The 18,937-nt window shown below is 42.0% G+C and overlaps 1 protein-coding gene across 9 annotated transcripts in view; it reads right to left on the bottom strand.

Moving 5' to 3' along the window:
- The window catches only part of RYR3 (ryanodine receptor 3), a 484,412-nt gene that overhangs the window by 340,258 nt on the left and 125,217 nt on the right, over positions 1-18,937 (bottom strand). The gene's annotated exons all lie outside the window — the stretch shown is intronic.

Genomic DNA, 18,937 nt, shown 5'->3' with positions numbered 1-18,937 from the left:
AAGATGTGATTGAGGGAACAGAGAATACAGCAGAGATCAGAGAGAGGTGGGATTAGTGGAGGGAAAGTGTGTTTTGCGTCAGGTTGCGGAGGAGGCAAGAGACATGTTCTGGTTGGGGGAAGGGGTGTATGTGGCGGGTAACACATTTGCCAGAGATGACAGAAGGAAGCTGTGGAGGGTAACAGGAGACGAGTTTTAGACATACGGGAAAGGAAGGCTGAAAGATGCCTTGAGGATTCAGATTGGAAAGAGGAGCTGAAGGTCAAGTGGAGGAGCTATTCTGAATTCCCAGCAAGGGGACCTCCCTCGTATGCATCATTCCCAAAAGCAGCCCTCCTAAAACTTCAGAGACCTTGTTTGAATGCCGTGCCTCTTGTTGATGGTCCAGGAACGAGGCTGACCTTTGTTTACACTTATATGCTCACCTCTTGCACAACCCTGCCTGAGACTGAGAGGAAGACATTTCCCTTACCACTTCCTCTATTCTTGCTCCTCCAATCCACCAGTCCATACCCTCTATCCACCGCCGGAGACTTTGGGCTTCAAACATCAACAAGATCTCCAGGTGTGGTTAAGTTAAAGGAATAACCAGAGAGGAGCCAGCCGGAGATTCCTCCTTAGCAATTGCTCTCCTATTCCCGTCTCATCTCATATCCCCTGGTGCTAGTGTTTGTCTGGGAGTATCGGAAAGGCAGATTAAATACAAAAGACTGTGTCTACAATGTGCCTAGTCATATTGAAAAATAAAATCCTTCCACCTGGTGGGAACGTGAAGAGATTCAAACAGTAACAGACCCCAACAAAGATGTCTGCTGGCGCTCAGAAATTAGTCAGGGGCTCCAGCAAAATGCGAGAGCCCACAAATCACAGATGTATGAAAAGAAGATTAAGAAACAAAAAACCTCCACACTTTTACTAGTACCGAAATGTCACCATTCATCATTAAATTGAGTCAGTAATAAATTCAAGAGCCTCTTCTTATAGTGAAACCACAATTCATGGTGTTTGTTTGAATTGAGACAGAAGAAAACTCCAGAATATCACTGCTCTCAAAACATGGGCTTAGTGAAATCTCTGAAGAGAATAAAGTTTTTCCCCAGGTGGAGCCTCCCCCAGATCCGACAGTGACCAGGGGTGATACCATCCTCTTAAGGGGCAGAAGCGATGGTGGAGTTCTCTTAGTTGTCAAAATGACTGAGGGACGATACGTGTCCTGTGAAGCAGGGACCGTGGGAGTTCAATGGTCTGTACTGCAAGAGGCAGTTCTCAAAACATAATTTTTCTGTCCAAAATGTCAAGAGGACTCCCTATTGAGAAATATTTAAGTATCTTCCACCTACACACAATTCACCAGTGAAAAACAGGCCTTTGGAAGTCACAGGAGTGTGTTTATGGACCAGACTTGTCACGAACAGGTGAAAGTAGACAAAGTTCTCTCTTCAATATGTGTCTTAGAGCGTCTCTTTCCATGATCTCATTTTCCATGCCCTTTCCACCCCAAGATGCCCAAACCACCTTGGCTTGACTTTGCACTAGCTGCCTTGGGGGTCTATCTATTTGTCTTCTGAAATGGTCATATAATTCACATCCTCATAACCTAGGCTGCCAATCAGCTAATGCAATAAACGAATCTGCCCATAGCAAGCCAGACACCTGACACAAGTACCTTCCTAGGTTGGCACTCCGGGTAACACACGGATGGGTGTGTGACTCGGGGTCAAATTTACCATTCTCCAAACACTTTCACGTTTTTCCACATGCTGTCTGGAACCATACGCTCAGTGCTGACCTGACTGCAGACACCACCTGGAGAGGCAGCCTGCAACTGCCTTTGCTCCAGACAACAGCTATTATCTCCACAAACCTTCAATAGACAGACATCTGGAGCCTTTGAGTGCTTGACACTGAAATCTTCGCACTAAAGTTCCATTTGAAATGATAAGATGAGTTAATTCAACCCATCTCATTACTTTCCTCACTTCCTAGTAAAACACAGAACCCAAGCCCCTCCAGTAACCAGCTCTACCTTGTTCACTCACCCTTGCACTGATGTATACATTCTCCCCTCTCGTTATCTCTCTTCCTTTCTCCTTTTGCTTTAAATCAATCCTGGGAATTTCCAAAGAATACTATTTCCAAGGAAGCCCCTTTAATTGGAGATTGCAAATTCTTCCACGTTTGGTTTCTCCTCTCCCCAGCAGCACACATTCTCCTCACATCCCCCAACGCCAAACTCAGATGATTACTCTTCTACTCAGGTGCAAAAACTCTTCTCTTTTGAGGTGTGTGGCAACCAATCTCCACCTCTTCTTTGGTAATCTATCAACAGCCTAGTTACTTCTCCCGCCAATTATCTGACTCTTAATGACAATCAGAAAACCTAATAAAATTTTTTGTGTGAATTCAACACACATTTATTGACTATCATCCAATGACAAAGTGTTCTGCTAGGACGCTGTGCAGTACACCAGGTTTTCTAAGACAAGATCTGTGAATTCTGAGATAATAGAGCTGAGGGCAGAAAGGCCAGTTTGTGGACTTTCTCCATTCCACTTTAGCCATCATTTCAGGTAACTTCAAGGTTTATGTGGACAATCTATTTAAAACAAACACCTGACCAAATGACTTCCATTTTGTTCTAGTAACAGACTACGATGAACAATCCTTGTCGTAACCTAGGACAATTCCAATTTTAAAACCCAAAACTAGACTATCTTACTCCACGAACCCAATCTTCTCTCTGTCTTGCTTTATCATTCTCTCACCCTCACTATTCTTGCTCTCCTTCATCAAGACCTCCAGTTCCTAGATGGCACTGCCATCTCCTTATTTCCTCTACCCCAGGAAGGAGAATGACTGATTTCTTGATAGAGAAAATACCACACTTTGGAGTTTTGTTACACTATAAATTTCTGTGTTTTTTTGTAATACATTTTCAGCTTGTTTGAACTCCGATTTCACTGGAACAAGACCATTAAATTTTCCACTTTTCTGTACGACTCACAGCAGAGTCAACTCAGTCAGTATCAAATAACCACACCTCCCATCTATAAAAGAAAGGTAAACTAGAGAAAAAGTGCTAGGTTGGAGGGCACAATAATCAATAGTGGTAAGACCTTTCAGAACTAGCCTCTGTCCTTAAGGGTGAGGGGTACCAGTCTCTTAAGTTCCCAGGAAATAATATCTGTAAGATACATAAAGGTTTCCTGCTTTCTACCAAGTAAGTCAAAAGGTCTCTATCTGGCTTTTAAAAAAGTGTTCCCACCACAGCTGAGTTTTCCCTTCCACCTCTATTATCTCTCCTTCATTCCTATTGCCTTACTGTTTCCCAAATAAGTCTTGCCCAGCATCCATAAACGCTTCTTCTGGAAACCCCTCCATTCTTTTATTCAACTCTGGATTCTCCTAGTTCTCCTACCTTTCTGATGGATCCTTCCCATCGTCTCTTTCTCCTGCCACCCCTACATATAGGGATTGCCCAAGGATAGGTCTTTGTCCTTTTCTCTTAGCAATCTTACCCATTCTTCAGGCTTCCAGTTTTATTCTGTGGAGTTGTTATGCCAGCTGTACCTCCAACCTGGTGGCATTCTGACGTTCCAAATTTTCACCTATTCCTAGCTTTAGCCATCGATGTAGCAACACCTCAAACCAGTATGTCCCAATGCACCAAAACCTGCCTTTTCAGTCTGCTTTTATGTTCCCCATGTTTGTTAACGACCTCTCGGCAACCCAGGCGTGAAGATCAACATCCGCTGCCGCTGAGTCTTCCCTCCCTCCTGTCCTACAGCAAATGGGCCAGAGGAAGGAGAGACTAGAGGTCTGGAGACCAGGACAAGGCTATTACTAGACCCAGAACATTCTTCCTCTGCTCTGTTACCAGAGGCATAGTTCTGACCTTATCATCTGACTGCTGAAAATCCACAGTGGCTCTCTCCACTGTCCGTAAAACAAATACGTACAAATTTCTTGTTTCTGAGGACCTCCACTTTCCAACCTTCTTTCCCAACTTCTTCCCTTATAGTTCCTTCACCTTCTCCACCTCCATGCCTTAACTCATGCTGTCTCTAATCGTAAAGCTGCCCCAATTTGCCCTATTTTCCATGTTCATATATTACCTGTCCTTGCAAGCTTAGCTCAAATACCACATTCTTTTAGGAAGCCCCCTCCTCTCTCCAAACATCCATAGCAATATCACCACACTCTTGCTTTATGGTTGCTCACATGCATGCTTGATCCCCAAAGATATTATATAATTTGAAATGGCTAACATTTACTATAGTCTATATGACTATATGACAGGCACTGTGCTTTATGAACAACTGCCCATTTAAGCTTCACATCAACACTATGATGTAGGTGCTATTGATATCTCCATATAACAAATGAGGAGCCCCTGTACAGAGCAGTTAAGTAACCTGCCAAGGTCTCATGGTGGCAATAGGTGGAGTGGGGTCTCCAATACAAGCAGTGTATCCATGCTCTCTCCCACTCCCCTCAGCTGGCTTTATACCCACTGAAGGCAGGATCCATGTCTGGTTCATGTTTACACCTACCAGGATACTCACCAGCATCATGCCTTCTGCATACTACACACCCAGTTATTGAATGGGAGGCGTTTTACTTTGTAACCCTAGTTAATTATAAACTCTGTTGGAGCAGGAAACTGCTTTCCCATCCAAGCTGGGAACATAACGTGTTTGGTAAAAACATGTTAACTGATTGGGATATGGAATCAGATTAAAAGAAGAGATTTCTCTACTCTCACCCATATAACAATAGGTTTTATAGGAAGGGTCACTGTTTTATGAATGAGTCAGAGATGAATAATCTCATGAAAAGAGAACAGATACTGACATACAAAGGTAATAGGGAATAAGCAATAATGAGGCTTTGGGGTCCATTTAAAAAGGTTTTAGTTTCTGTTTCTTACTGTTATTGATAATAATAACCATTATTCACCCAACACTTCTATACCAGACACTCTGCCGAAATTTCCCCTAGATTATTTAATTTAACCCTCACAACACAACCATTTTAAGAATGAGGAAACCAAAGCTCAGAGGAATCAGGTAATTTTAATAGGAGTGAATATTTAATGAACAATCATCATGTGCCACCATGTTACAGCATCTCAGTTTAAAACCTTACAACTACCCTACAAGGTAGGTACCAATAATCTCTCTACTTGATAAAGAGGTTGAGGCACAGAGAGGTTAAGTAACTTGCTTAGCATCACATAGCATGTAAGTAATAGATCGAGACCTTGAACGTAGAATTACCTGAATCAGGAGACTGTCCTCTTTATCATAGTGCCAAACTGGCCCTCTTATTCTGAGAGACTGACCTTAGCAATAGGTCTGAATCATGTCTTCCTGACTCTAAGGCCCCTGGTGATGGTATTGATAAAAATAGAGAGCTCCCAGCTCTCTCACATGGTCACACAACATTGAAGAGTAACCAAATCACAGAGCACAATGCCAGAGAGAACAGCCAGAGAGCTAAAAATCCAATAAAACAAAATTTTTCTGTCCCCAATGACAAGAACACCGGAAGGAGTGAACATCATCCCAAAACTTGTAGCAGAGGGGGAAAAATGATTAAAATCCAAGGTGTATCATATGTCAGCATCCCTCCAAGCTATGCAGTTCCCAGCGCCAGCTATTCCTGTCATCGATTCAGCTTGTGGTGGTGTTGAGTGATTGTCCCTGAACAGGAATATACAGCCTTTGGCTCTCTTTGCTTAGATTTCAGATTATCACAGGTCATCTCTGACAAAGTAAAGCTCTCTCTCTATTCTTCTAGCTAAAGAACTTTGAACTTGAAAATGAATGGAGCTTGCCTATTCTATGCCGATTGCTTCTTTCTTACACCCTGGCTCACAGCCCAAGGGCTGGAACGACCCTGTTTGCCATCTTTGAGTTGATGGCTGGGGGCACTTTGGCCTTCCCTCTTCTCTCTGGGTCATTTGCAAAGAACTCTTAGGGACAAAACAACATGGCCGACAGCCCTATTTAAGGTCAGTCATTAGGCAGCTGATGACAGCCCTATAGTTAGATCTGCACATCACTGGTACCCAGAAGCTCGTGAACAGGGAGCACGAGGAATGGAGTGCAATCCAACAGATTTCATAGTCCACATTTAAGTGCAGATATTACGGCAGAGGAAAATCCATAACCATTTATTGCTTTAAAAAGGAAGATGTGTCCTAGCCACTCATCTTGAACATCAGGCACTATTTCAGGGAACTGATTCAGTTAGAGCTACCTGCTAAATATATGCAAAGACATGGATGAGAGAGCACATTCTAAGGCTTTACCCCAAAGCACCTCTTAAATGAAAAAATAAGTGGGCTTTTGGGATGATGACACCATCCACAGATTATTTCACAAAGATTAATGGCACTGGTGGTCCACTTGTATGTTCTAAAAATCAATCATTTTCACTATTTGCTTCCTTACATTCTAAGCTCCTTGTGGGCAGGAGATTCTCATTTCCCTATGAGCCCTGAGTGCCTAGCATAGTGATCGGCACTGAGTAGAAAAGCACAGATATTTGTGAATCTGTCGACAGAATCATATACTTTGAAAGCTAATAATATTAACAAAAATGTTTATGCATCAAAATTGCTTAATAAAGATCCCTCTGCATTTTTTCACTTGTAGAGTCTGGGATGCCAACATGGAAATAGCTGGTATTATATAAAGGGATCTATGATGTCCTGTTTGCTTCTTCCACAATGGCCCTATGAGACATAGAAATATTCTTAATCCTATTTTTAAGATTATGAAGCTAAAGGTTATAGACCAAGGGAGAGGGCTAACAAGTCCAACGTGCAGCTCACAGAGACTGACGCTACATCTTGTTCCTGGGACATTTCTAGGGAATGCTGCTGTTGTCTGTTTTGGTTTCAGTAGGGTTACAACTTTGAAACTCCTTATTGTCTTTGAATCTGTCAAAAATTAGGGATGGCTCCCATTTCTGGTTCCTTACAATTCATTGATTGTTGCAAAATGCAATAAAATGGAAATTTCAGGATCCCAAAGTACAAAGTTGATGTAGTTTATCATTCCCTTCCTTTTACAATACTTTAAATACTTTTCCTTTGGCTTCTAGGATATACTTTCTTTTGCTTTTTTTCTTCCTATACACAAGCAGCTCCTTTTTAGTCTCCTCGGCTCGCTTATCCTCATGTAGAGCCTGGAATGCCAACACTATAGCGCTCCCAGACTATTTCTCAGAGTTCTCTTTTTTACTTGTACCCTCCTCCTCAGTGATCTCATCTAGTTTCATGGCTTTAAAAACCTCCTGTATACTAATGACTCCCAGATTTGTATCACCAGCATAAACCTCTCCTCTGAACTCCAGACTTATATCTCCAATTGCTTATTCACCATCTCCATTTGGATGTTCAATAGTCATCTCAATCTTAATATGTCCAAATTCTGTCCATTCTTTAGGTGACTCAGGCCAAAAAAATTAAAAACTGAAAAAAATCTTGGAGTCCTATTGATTCTTTTTTTCCCTCTCATCTCACATCTACACCAGCAACAAATCTTACTCATTCTACCTTCAAAATACATCCAATTCTGGGGCAGGTGGCAGGTGGCTCAGTGGTTAAGTTCATGCTCTCTGCTTTGGGGGCCCAAGGTTCATGGGTTCGCATCCCTGATGCAGACCCACACACCCCATGCATCAAGCCATGCTGTGGTGGCATCCCACATACAAAAAATAGAGGAAGATTGGCATAGATATTAGCTCAGTGGCAGTCTTCCTCATACACACAAAAAAGAAAACAAAACAAAATACATCCAACTGGACCACGTTGTAACCTCTTCACCCCACCACGTGGCTCATGCCATCCTCTCTTGTCATGATTATTGCACTCACTTCTGAACTTGTTTCCCACTCACATCTCTTCTCCACTCAGTAGCCAGAGGGAGTCTTTTAAAACCTAACTGAGATCATATCTCTCCACTACTCAAAACTTTCCAAAGGTTTTATGTCTTACTCAGGAAAAAGGCAGAATTCTTACTGTCACAAGGGCCTAAACATATGCCCCATCTCCCTACAATCTCTCTTCTATCACTCTCTGGCTTGCTCAGGTTCAGCTGCACTGGCCTCCTTCTAGGAGCTCAAATTTCTGAAGCATGACTCTCCCTCAAACCCTTTGAGCTTACTGGTCCTTTTGCTCAGAATGCACTTCTAGATACCTGCAGGGCTCCCTCCCTCACTTCCTTTAGTTGTCTGCTCAGTGTCACCTTGTCAGAGAGGCCTTCCCTGATTACCCAATATAAAATTACAAGCTTATTCCCACTCTGCACTTTCCACCTTGCTTAATCTGCCTTCTTTTCCAACTAGCATTTACCACCTAAGAATATATACTACTTGCTTCTTATCTCTCTCCTCCCCCATTAGAATGTAATCTTCATGGATATTATTTTGCTCACTGCTGTATCCCTGATGCATAAAACAGTGCCTGGTACATGGCAGGTCCTCAAATGAGAATTGAATGAAAGACTAGTCATCTTAGTTCCTATTTAACACAGTGCCCACAAAACCTTATGAACTCACCACACTCTTTCATTTCTTTATTCCTTAACAGTCCTCAGTCTCAGATGGGATTGTTTGCTTATGTTGGGGACTGACAAACAAAAGAGGCACCCGCAGCCTACAGGGCCCTTTCTGCTCCAGCAACCAGAAGGAGTGCTCTGTTTCCTCTTTCTAACTTCCCATCGCTGAGAAGGCAAGAGTTTAGAGTTTGATTATAAAATCTACTCAGCCTCCCCCATGGCTTGGTCCATTTGGAACTTGCACGGAAGAAGGGAAAAGGGAACACCTTTCGCTAAATTGATTAGGGAGACACACAGGCACTAGGGTTTACATATGCAATTAATTCCCTCTCAGATAAAGATGCTGCTATCTGATATGGAAGAATGCAGTGACCTATGATATGTTCTCCTATAAATAATAGTCAATTTCTTAAAATTTTCTACTCTCATATGATGGAAAAATAATGATCTAGTTGATACCAAGGGAATTTCAGGCCCCACAGGAATATTTCCTATAAAATTGTTTGTAATGCTGGTATTTTGAATACTTCTCTCTCACCCAACACGCCAGGTGAGTGACCACACTCAGGTGCTTGAATATACCCCTTTGATTTCTTTTTTCTTTAGCACACCAGCCAGGGTGAAGCATGAATGGGAAAAAGCTAGAATTCTAAAGCAAATCACAATGTTCAATGTGACTTAAGAGGTAGTAAGGGTCGACAATAAAGTTATGGCAGGAAAATTTAGGTCTCTGGATCTAACATTGCTCTGAACCTAATTTAAGAAAGATTTGACCAGGATGCTTCAACTTCCCATGTTCACATCATAAATGCTGGTGAGTTTGCACTGTCTCCATCTTGATGGACCCTAAGCACTGTGACCTCAGAAAGACACAAAACCATCCAATTCTGATTCTACCCCAGCACTACCGAAACATCTTGACAAACTGTGCAATGATACCTGCATTTTTATGTTATTAGATCTAGTCTTTATTTTTAAGTCAATTTCCTTTGCTTTTATCATTGGTTCTGGGATCCTTGGCTTCTGAGTTAAAGCATAATGCCTTCCCTGGGCCATGAGACTCACCCTCCACAGCCCACCTGCTTTTAGCCAGACCATCTAATAATACATATGCTCAGGGGAGTGAACCACAGTACCATCTGCTTTTGCTTCTGGAGAATAAACTTAGTGAGATTCTTTCTAACTGCACAAGGCAGTGTCCCAGACAGAGTAGTTTCTGGAAGTTTCTCCTTTAAGATTTGAAGAAAAAGCAAACAAAATTAAAATACCTAACATGTAGGACACACTCAAATATGCTGTGTGTGTGCATAATCACTCCAATTCACTGACAGATGCAGTAAAATCTGAAGGCATGAACAAAGCATCCAGCAATTTCCATACAAAATCTAATAGCTAGGGAACACCATGCCATGGCCCTTCAAAAAGGATGCTGGATGAAGTTAGTAGACTGTAACAAAATTTATGAGCTGACATTTACATGGGTAAGTCTTTGAAAACAGGTCAGCTAAAGGCAAAAGAAGTGTTTCATAATTTAATGGTACATAAAGCCCTATGAATTGTCCAGGATTAGTTTCTTAAAAAATCATGCATTTCTTCCAGCTCCATTCAGAACTAAGTCATATTCACTCAAGAAATATTTGTGTGCCTACTGATGTGCCAGACTCTGTCTCACAGCCTGGCATACAGTGGTGAACGAGACAGGCGAGGCGTCTGCCCTCCTGGAACTCCCATTCTAAGTGGATGACTATCTATCTGTCATATACATTGGCTCAAACAGGCTTCAAGTGGCAATGGTTTGCAGAGATGATGATAATTGAGGACCAGAAGAATCTGAGTAAGCTAGAGACAAGAACACAGGAATGTTAAAACTGCTCTCTCCTCCCTGACAACTTTTCTGACTGAGCCTGAGCTGTGTATATGTCTCTATCAGAGAATGTACTCCTTTATATTATAACTCTTGGATATCTTGTCTAAATCCCCTCTTACCAGAATTCTTCTGCTGAGAAGGCGAAGATTACACTCTGCTCATCTTCATCTTGTTTGTCTTGTATCCCTAATACCAACCATATGGCAAACATGTCACAAATGTTTGTTTAATATAAAGAATGAAGGTTGAGAGAAATAGTGGATCAGAATGGTGGGTCAAACCTGAGTAAACAGCTGTAGAGCAAGAGCATCCAAGAGTCAGGCATCAAACCAGACGCTGTCAAGGATCATAAAACACACCTCATGAAGAGACAGAGGCCCCATGAAAGCAAAGCCACACCTATTTCTGCTGACAGGACTTTTCACGACACATCTTCCCAGGGCAGGACTCAGTGTTTAGTTCTCAGAGTCCAATCTGGGTTAAAAGTTGGCTATTGTGTGTGACAATTTCCTGCACTTGAGGATTTCAATTCAGTAAGGCTTCCTACCACAAAGCAGTGAATACACAGCACTAAGGGAAGGCGTGTGCCAGCAGGCAACTCAAATCCAAGCAGACCCACCACGCACCAGTTTAAGCACTTTATATTTCATAAAATCCTCAAAAAATCTCATCAAGTTAGTTATCAGTATGCTCATTTGACAGGTAAAGACACTTAGGCTTAGACTCAGATATGTGAAGTGACTGCCCAGAGTCAGAGGGCTATTTCTCTTGTTCAGCCATTATTCATGAATTTATTTAGTATTCATTAAGCACCTATTACATGCCATGCACTGCTGGGTCCGGAGAATACACAAATGCATTAAAGCTGGTAAGTGGGGATTTAAATCCAGTTCCATGTGACTCCAAAACCCATGTTCTTCCCACTATACCAAGGCTCCTTTGTGAAGAAAGCATTTTAATAGCTTAATAATTGACACCACTCCCATTTGGTGACGCTGTTTTTTCAATTTCTTATTTAATTGGGTGGTGGGGCTGGAAGGCTTTAATCAAGGAGCAGCTTCCTCTTTCTTAAATAAACAACCAATTGTTTTTCAATCTTATGTCAGTGGAAACACAACTTCAAGCCCCGAGGCCATTCTCTCTGTCTACCTCACCCCCCCAGCCCCATTGACTCACACACTGCTGCCACTAAACCCTGCCGTAAAAAATTCCGGAGAGATCACTACATCCTATGAACAGGCTTAGAAAACGCAAGTGTCCTCCTGCAGCGAAAGTCCTCAGAGTTGTTAGTCAAACCAAAATTTAATGAAAACCCAATAAAATTAAAAGCATATGAGATGGAGTTATTCAATTTATTTTAGCCTGATTGCTTGATTCCTTTTGTTACAGAGATGAGAATTTATTCCGTATCTGTCAAATGAAAAAAAAAGCCATATTGCCCTTTTTTCTAAATATAGTCTGGCTCTGAATCTTTACTTGCAATAACTTCAATCTCAGTCATGTTTAGGGAAGCTCTCCCTTCCCCAGGGCTGTATAATAATCTCAGAAGATTTACATAGGCCATACAATTTGGAGCAAAGCAGCTGGTCTTCAGTCCATCAGGATTGCTGCCAAGATACTCATTGTCCAACCCGTGTGGTCCACTTGATGGTAGGTATCCACTACTCCTTTACCCTTCTTAGCCACAGAAAGTCTTAGTCCCCAAAGTCTTAGTGCTTCAGGTCCAGCATCTTGACCCTCATTGCCCTATCATCTCCTGGGTAGAGTATATGGCAGAGTTGCAAGTCTCTGCTACCTATGAAGGCCCCCACCATGCCCTTCCCTCCAGCTTCTGAAGAGAGGCTTTCTCAGGTTCAACTTCTTAGCCTCAACCTGTCCAAGCCTCAGGGCCCATCTCCCACCAGGATTATCCAAATTTTTACCCTCCAAGAGACTTTGGGAGTCTCAAGTCATGTCAGGGCAAAAGGAAGTCCAGGATCTCCAGGACACAGAGCCCTGCCTGTCTTGGTGAGAAAGAAAAGGAAGAAATAACTCATTTCTATTCTATATTTTTTCTTCCTGAATTTTTCTTACTTTTATGAGTCTACAAGAAATAAACAAACCTGGCTCAGCCGTAAAGCAGTGGGGCTCAACCACATGTGAACATGAGAGTCACTGGAGCACTTTTAAAATACATTGATGCCTGGGCCCTACTGCAGTCCAAATGATGGGGATCTCAAGGGAAGGGTGCTGGGTCCAGGTAGTGAAGGTCTCCCCAGGTGACTGATGCGCACAGGGAGGGTGGAGAACTCCTCTACAGGCTTAGGTCAGAGGGAAATCAGAGGAGGCTGGCTGATATTTGGATACAGGTATGGAATCACAAGGGAAAATAAGTGTTTTGAATGTGATAAGAGGAAAATAGTGGGGGAAAGATCAGGTATTGGGTCCTCATTTCCTTTTAACCAAGGATCTAAAGGTTAGGCCACTGTTGATCCAAGACCCTCCAATCACCAAAGGCTCTCTAGCCTCTGTGGGCCTCTCATTAGGTGTGTTCCTCTAGAACATAGGCCTGGTTTCCTTTTCTCTTTTGTTCTTTATAATGTCGCCTTATGGGACTTCTTCCTCTGAGTACGGGGACTAGGAAGATGAAGTGTCAGCTATAAGCGAATCACCAGGAGAAACAAATAACTCATCGACTTCTCTAAAACTCGAGAATCATAAATTAACAACGGACTGAGAAGTTTAAAACAGAAAACTAGCCAACCAACCAGCAAGTACTTATTGAATGTTCTCAAAGTACTTGGCACTGTCCATGCCATGATACTTGCAGATTCGTCCCCTCCTTTCTCCAACTCATTCTCAAACTCCTCCATGAAAAATATGAATGACTTTCTGGTAACTTCAAAGGAGGAAGTAAAACTATTTTGAATAAACAACATTTTTTATATTCCCTAAAAAGACCGAAGTGCTTCATAGCTAGGAATAACTGAGGCCTCAAAATGTGTGAGGGAACTGTTCTTGGTTGCACAGTGATAGCTCCTGGAAGAGAATCAAGGTCTCTGAATCTCTCTACAAAAACACATTTTGTTCTCAGTGGCAGCAGTCAGAATACCTAAACAATGTTCCAAAGCTAATATGCATCCTTCCTACTTTTTCTTTGGTACATATTTTCTACTTGGAAATAGGGAAAGCAATTTGTCTTTTTTCCAAAATGTGGGGAATATGACGGTTGGTACGATACAACGTTAATTAATTTGAGTGACTTAGACATAAATATACTCCAAACAAGCTTTTGAAATCAAAGCTCATCTATAGGTAGCCAGCCATGTGTTGAACACAAGTTAAATTCGAGTCTCTGTGCAATATTTATGGTCCCAGGGACTGAGAGCCTTTCCTTTTATAATTTTAGGTTGTAAATCCTGTAGTCAACTTAGAATGAAGCATCAATATCCACTCCTTTTATGTAAAGCAGATCAGTCATACAGAAAGGCCTCTATTTTATCCTAAGTTGCAACTAATCATAGTTCTGATGGTTTCTGATTCAGCCTTGACCAACTAAAACAGTACAGAGCAGACCATACCAACAACAGCCCAAAGCAGTATCAACTCTGTCAGCAAAATCCTAAGAAAGTGCTCATGACCTCACTCCTCCTGCACTGCCATTATCAGGTTCTCCTGTGCAACCTACCTCTAAACCAAGACAAGGGAAGGGAAAACCGTCTCTATGGAATCATAGAATGTTTAAAGGTGAAGCACCTCAGGAGTCATTGAATCCAAACCTTTTGGGAGTTCATCCATACAAATATTAAGACAGAAGTTCAAACCACTCTTATGATGAGGGAAGAAATTCACACACAAAGCACCAAAAGATAACGTAAAAATCAACTGAGAGATGACATTACTATTTTGTACACTTCTCTTTCCAATTAAAAGCTTCCTTTGTCATGTGCTTGCCTGCTCTGCCTACCAACAGTCAGGGTCCATTAACTAGTTAATCCTCTTGGCATTCCACGAGATGAATTCTTTAGGCTTTATTTAGCCCGAGGAATTCCAAGCAGAGAGGAAATTTATTATTCATCTGCAAGTCTGGGAAGGATTGATATATGGAAGATGGTAACCATCTGTTATCCACTGAGGTCAGAATGAGACAGGAAAGCCCTAAAAATATAGCAGAAGAGACTGAAATGAGATATGAGAAAGGACTTACTGAAAGTGAGGGTTAAATACTACCATAAATTATCAAGATTGGATTATAGTTATTTACAAACAGAATAAAGAACTATCTTCTCTGGGATATTTAAAGTATCCTATGATTAGAATTCTGTGAGAACACGTTCTATGGAAATAGGCATTAAAAATTATTTTTGCTAAATTTATCTAATTTTAGAGTCTTGATACTTGTGCTGTAAAGGACTTGAGCTCCATGAATGTATAAACTGTGTTTAATTCTCCCTCTACTCTGTTTAGCATGGCATTATGTCCAAATAAATAGGCAGTAATGTATTTTTGCTGCCCTTTATTTAACAAGGCAGACTGTTTTTGCTAATACTTTTTTCTAGAATGAATATCCAGAGACCAGGATTCCTGGGGTCTGTCCTTTGTGGCAATGTGACAAAGCCTCATCCATTTGTTCAATGATGTATGATATCATCTCTGCTCCTGCAGCCAATCGCTTTCAAGCCAGGTTGCCCACAACCTCCAATTTGTCATATCCGAGGGACATTTTCCAACCTTGTCTGTCTTGACCTATGTGGCAATGGACACTGTGAATCTCTTCATTTTTCTGAAAAGGATCTTCTCTTGTGGCTTCTAAGGCAATGAACTACTCTCCCAGTTATCCTCCCATCTTCTCACCTCTCATTCCGGCTCTTGCATGCCTTGAGAGTTGGAAGTTCCTCAGGCTCTGTCCTCAGGCCTCTGCTCTGCTCTGACTATTTACTGAGTGACTCCATCCAGGTCACTGGTTTCAAATCACACCTCCTTCACTGAGGACTCCTCAATCTCTCTTATCTGAGCTCCAGACCCCTATGTCAGAATGAAGGCTGCTGGCCATCTCCATTTGGATGTCCCTCACACGCTCCAAGTCCATTCATCCAAAACTCATCTCCCTGTCTGTCCTTTCCCAGACTTGTTACTTCTTCACTCCTGCATGGGTGGCAGGCATCATCCTTCACCCACATACCCATGGCAGAACCTGGAAGTCATCCACAGCTCCTCCTTCTTCATATCCAATTAGAATTTCCTTTACTTCTCCCCTCCTCTCCATTCCCACTGCTCTTTCCTGAGTTTAGGCACCTAGGATGACTATAATAGCTTCCTTACTGAGCTTGGCCTTCTGTTTCACTCCTGTCCATCAACCCTCCAAGCTCCTGACAGACTGATATCCCCAGAAGGCAAATCTGGGCAGCTCATGCCATTGCTTAAAACTCTTCAGTGGTTTCCCCATAACTTTCCGGTTTTGTGGAGGGAGTTCAAGTTCCTCCTCCTCATTTGGCTCCTGACCTCTTTGCCATGGCCTCAGTTCCTTCCCCTCCTTCAATAGCCCTCACCCAGGCACTAAGCTTCAGCCCTCTGGAGCAACCAGCTGAAGTGCTGGGCTTTTCTCTCACCTCTGAGCCTTTGCAGGCACTGTTCTTTTGGCTTAGAATGCCTGTCTCTATTCACTCCTCATTTTCTGAGACTTACCATCATATCATCTAATTTAGAAAGGTCCACCATTGTGAGTTCCTAGTCCTCCCTGCACACCTCTGGCACTGCATTTATTACCCTGCACCCTAACCGCAGCTGTGTTTGTCTGCCTCCTCTGCTGCCCCCACTGAAGAAGGGGACTATGTCTGATTCATCTGTGTGCCTCGAACAAAGGCTTGCACAGAGAATGTGTCCAGTAAACACCTAATGAATGGATGACTGAGCTGGGCTGGTCTAGACTCTTAGTTTAGACTGAGCATGTTACAGCAATACAGTCACAGTTTAATTTCCAGTCTATTCGTTAGGCCTAGCCACTGGACAAGAAAGGAGATGGAAAGAAAAGGCTAATGTTACATGCAGTGGGGTGACAGGCTGGTTTAAACCGTGCCTTACAAGCAAGTACCTCAACTGCCTTCTCCGGGCAGTTAGTTTGCTTTGCGAATGCTTAGCAACAGTGTAACTCTGCTTCTCAGCCTTCAAGTCTTCTTTTTACTAGAGGCTCCTTGATGTCAGGAGCCATGTTTTTTGGTACTCCACTGTCTTCACAGTGCTTTGTCAACGGAATCCCTCACCTCAGAAAGCACTGAAGGAACAGACCAGGGGGATGTCCTCCAGCCTTAAGTCAAATTCCCACTATGCCTGTTGCTCAGATTTTGAGGTATTACCAATTTTCAGGGGCCATCACATCCGCAAACATCAGGCTGGCAAGAACCCAGCAACTCCTAATTCAAAATGAGCCAATTATTTACCTGTGGAGCCTCAGAAAGGACCCAACAAAAAGGAAAGGCTATGTCTGACTCAGTGTTCCTCTCCAACTGAGTCAAAGGGTTTAATGGTTCACTGTGCAGTCTGGGTTCCTTTGTAAGTTAACCATATGTTTGACCCTCTGAAGCTAACACTTCCTTTAGAAACAACACCCTCATTTCTTTTTCTTTTGGTAAAAAAGTCAAGAACTAAAACCTGTGTGCTGACTATCACAGAAACACAAAGACAATGCAACATCAACTGCTCATTTTCAAGTATAACGGAGTTTGTGGTATAATGGCAGAGTCAACATTTGCATACAGATGTACATTTTTAGGGAGGCTAAATTGTCACTGTTTGTACTATACCAGTTGGTCCTTTTTGCATTAAACCCACAGAATTATCATATGTCCTACTTTATATTTTTGGCTTTTTACGGATAAGCAATCGATATACAGGCCTCTCTCACCCAGGCAATCATGGAAGCAGATGTTGTCTCTTTCTACCATGTGCAGCGCCAGACTTTTTATGGAGAGATTGCTCCAGAGCAGGAATATATAAACGCCCCCAAACAGCTAAAGGTAACCACTAGCAAAGCTGGAAAAAGCTTGTAGAGTCAGCTGTGTATGGGCCAGGATCAGAGATAAATAGATATAAAATGCCTAAAAGCCATCTAAATAGTAGTTAAGGGTTATTTTTCTACAAATCTTGCTTTAAGATGGCTCTTAACCTTCTCCACTTTCTTCAATTTAAGTCGACAAATGGATGTTTTAATAAAGGTCTTAGTTTATTTAGAGCTTAGAGAGAACTTGTTGCTTCATTATATTCCCTTTTGAACCTATAACCTACCATTCAAGTCGCTGCCCTTAAGAAGAAAATCCTAGTTTCAATAGCAGCAAACCTCGCTGGAGTCTTCAGAGAGATAGAAGATAGAACCAGAATGCTGTTGGCCTTGCTACTCTGGAGATTTTATCTGACAAGTTACACATGCAGAGGAATACCACCACCATTGGCACTAACATATTGCTGTAGGTTTTTATGTAATTATGGGTAAAGCATTAAGATGTTTTCTAAGTCTATCTTGTGCATTGATTAATTTTGCTACTTCAGTCTTCATATAAAACCCATTACAACCGAGTGGTGAACAGCACCAGACTCTGAAATCAGACTTATCTTATCCCTGAATCTGGCCGTGTGGCCCTTGGCAAATTTTATTAACTTCTTGCCTCAATTTTTTTTGCTGTGAAATGGGAATAATAATTTCTTCATGCACTGTTTAATATTAAATGAATTAGTAAATATAAAGCCCCTGAAACAGTACTTGCACATAACAAGCACTCAATCAATAACGGTGTTTTGTTAATATTACTATTCCCATTTTAAGAAGCCCTTTGAGAATAACCAACATTCAATGGCCTGTGTCTCCTTATAACAACAGAATAGTCTGATCTTCACAGACATATCATATCTCTAAAGTTACAACCGTGATTTAGAAAGAGAAATTGGGCTGATTTTGGTTGCTTTTCTGACAACTGAGATGCCATTTTAAACCTAAACAATATAAAATCTCCCCAACAGATTACAGACCCGAATCCACAGTATCAGTCCTGCTTCTGGAAGTTTGAAGTTAAAGGAGAAATGTCTTGTTTCTGTTCTGCAATGAACTTTCAACACTCAGGGGGATCACCAAGACTGCTTCTAACAACAAGAAACAGCTTGTTCCACTTCCCTTCAGCCCCTACTGGGGACCCCATAACCAATTCTGTCCCATTCTTTAAAACCAGTCCTACTTCTGGGAAAGAGGCAAGTAAACACGCCCTGGCCCAGGGAGTTCTGCCTCACTCTCAAGTTCTAGTCGGTTGCTGGAGTAGAGAGGCCCTTTCCTGTGCTTCAACCAGACTTCCAGCGCCCGAAACAGTTTGATTAAGTCTGTGATGGTGATTTAATAGAACAAGTCCGAAAATGAAATTCCCAAGTCCCTGGTGTGAGTACTGATTAGATTACTCACTGGCGGCACGGCTTTGAGTAAGTCCTTACTTCTATGAGGCTTATTTACAAAATGAACTTAATAATGCCCAAGTCAGAGACG

The sequence above is a fragment of the Equus caballus genome, chromosome 1 (genome assembly GCF_041296265.1).
Source record: "Equus caballus isolate H_3958 breed thoroughbred chromosome 1, TB-T2T, whole genome shotgun sequence".
Lineage (NCBI taxonomy): Eukaryota > Metazoa > Chordata > Mammalia > Perissodactyla > Equidae > Equus > Equus caballus.
The sequence above is the reverse complement of the archived record's forward strand: the minus strand, read 5'-3'. Positions and strand labels throughout refer to the sequence as shown.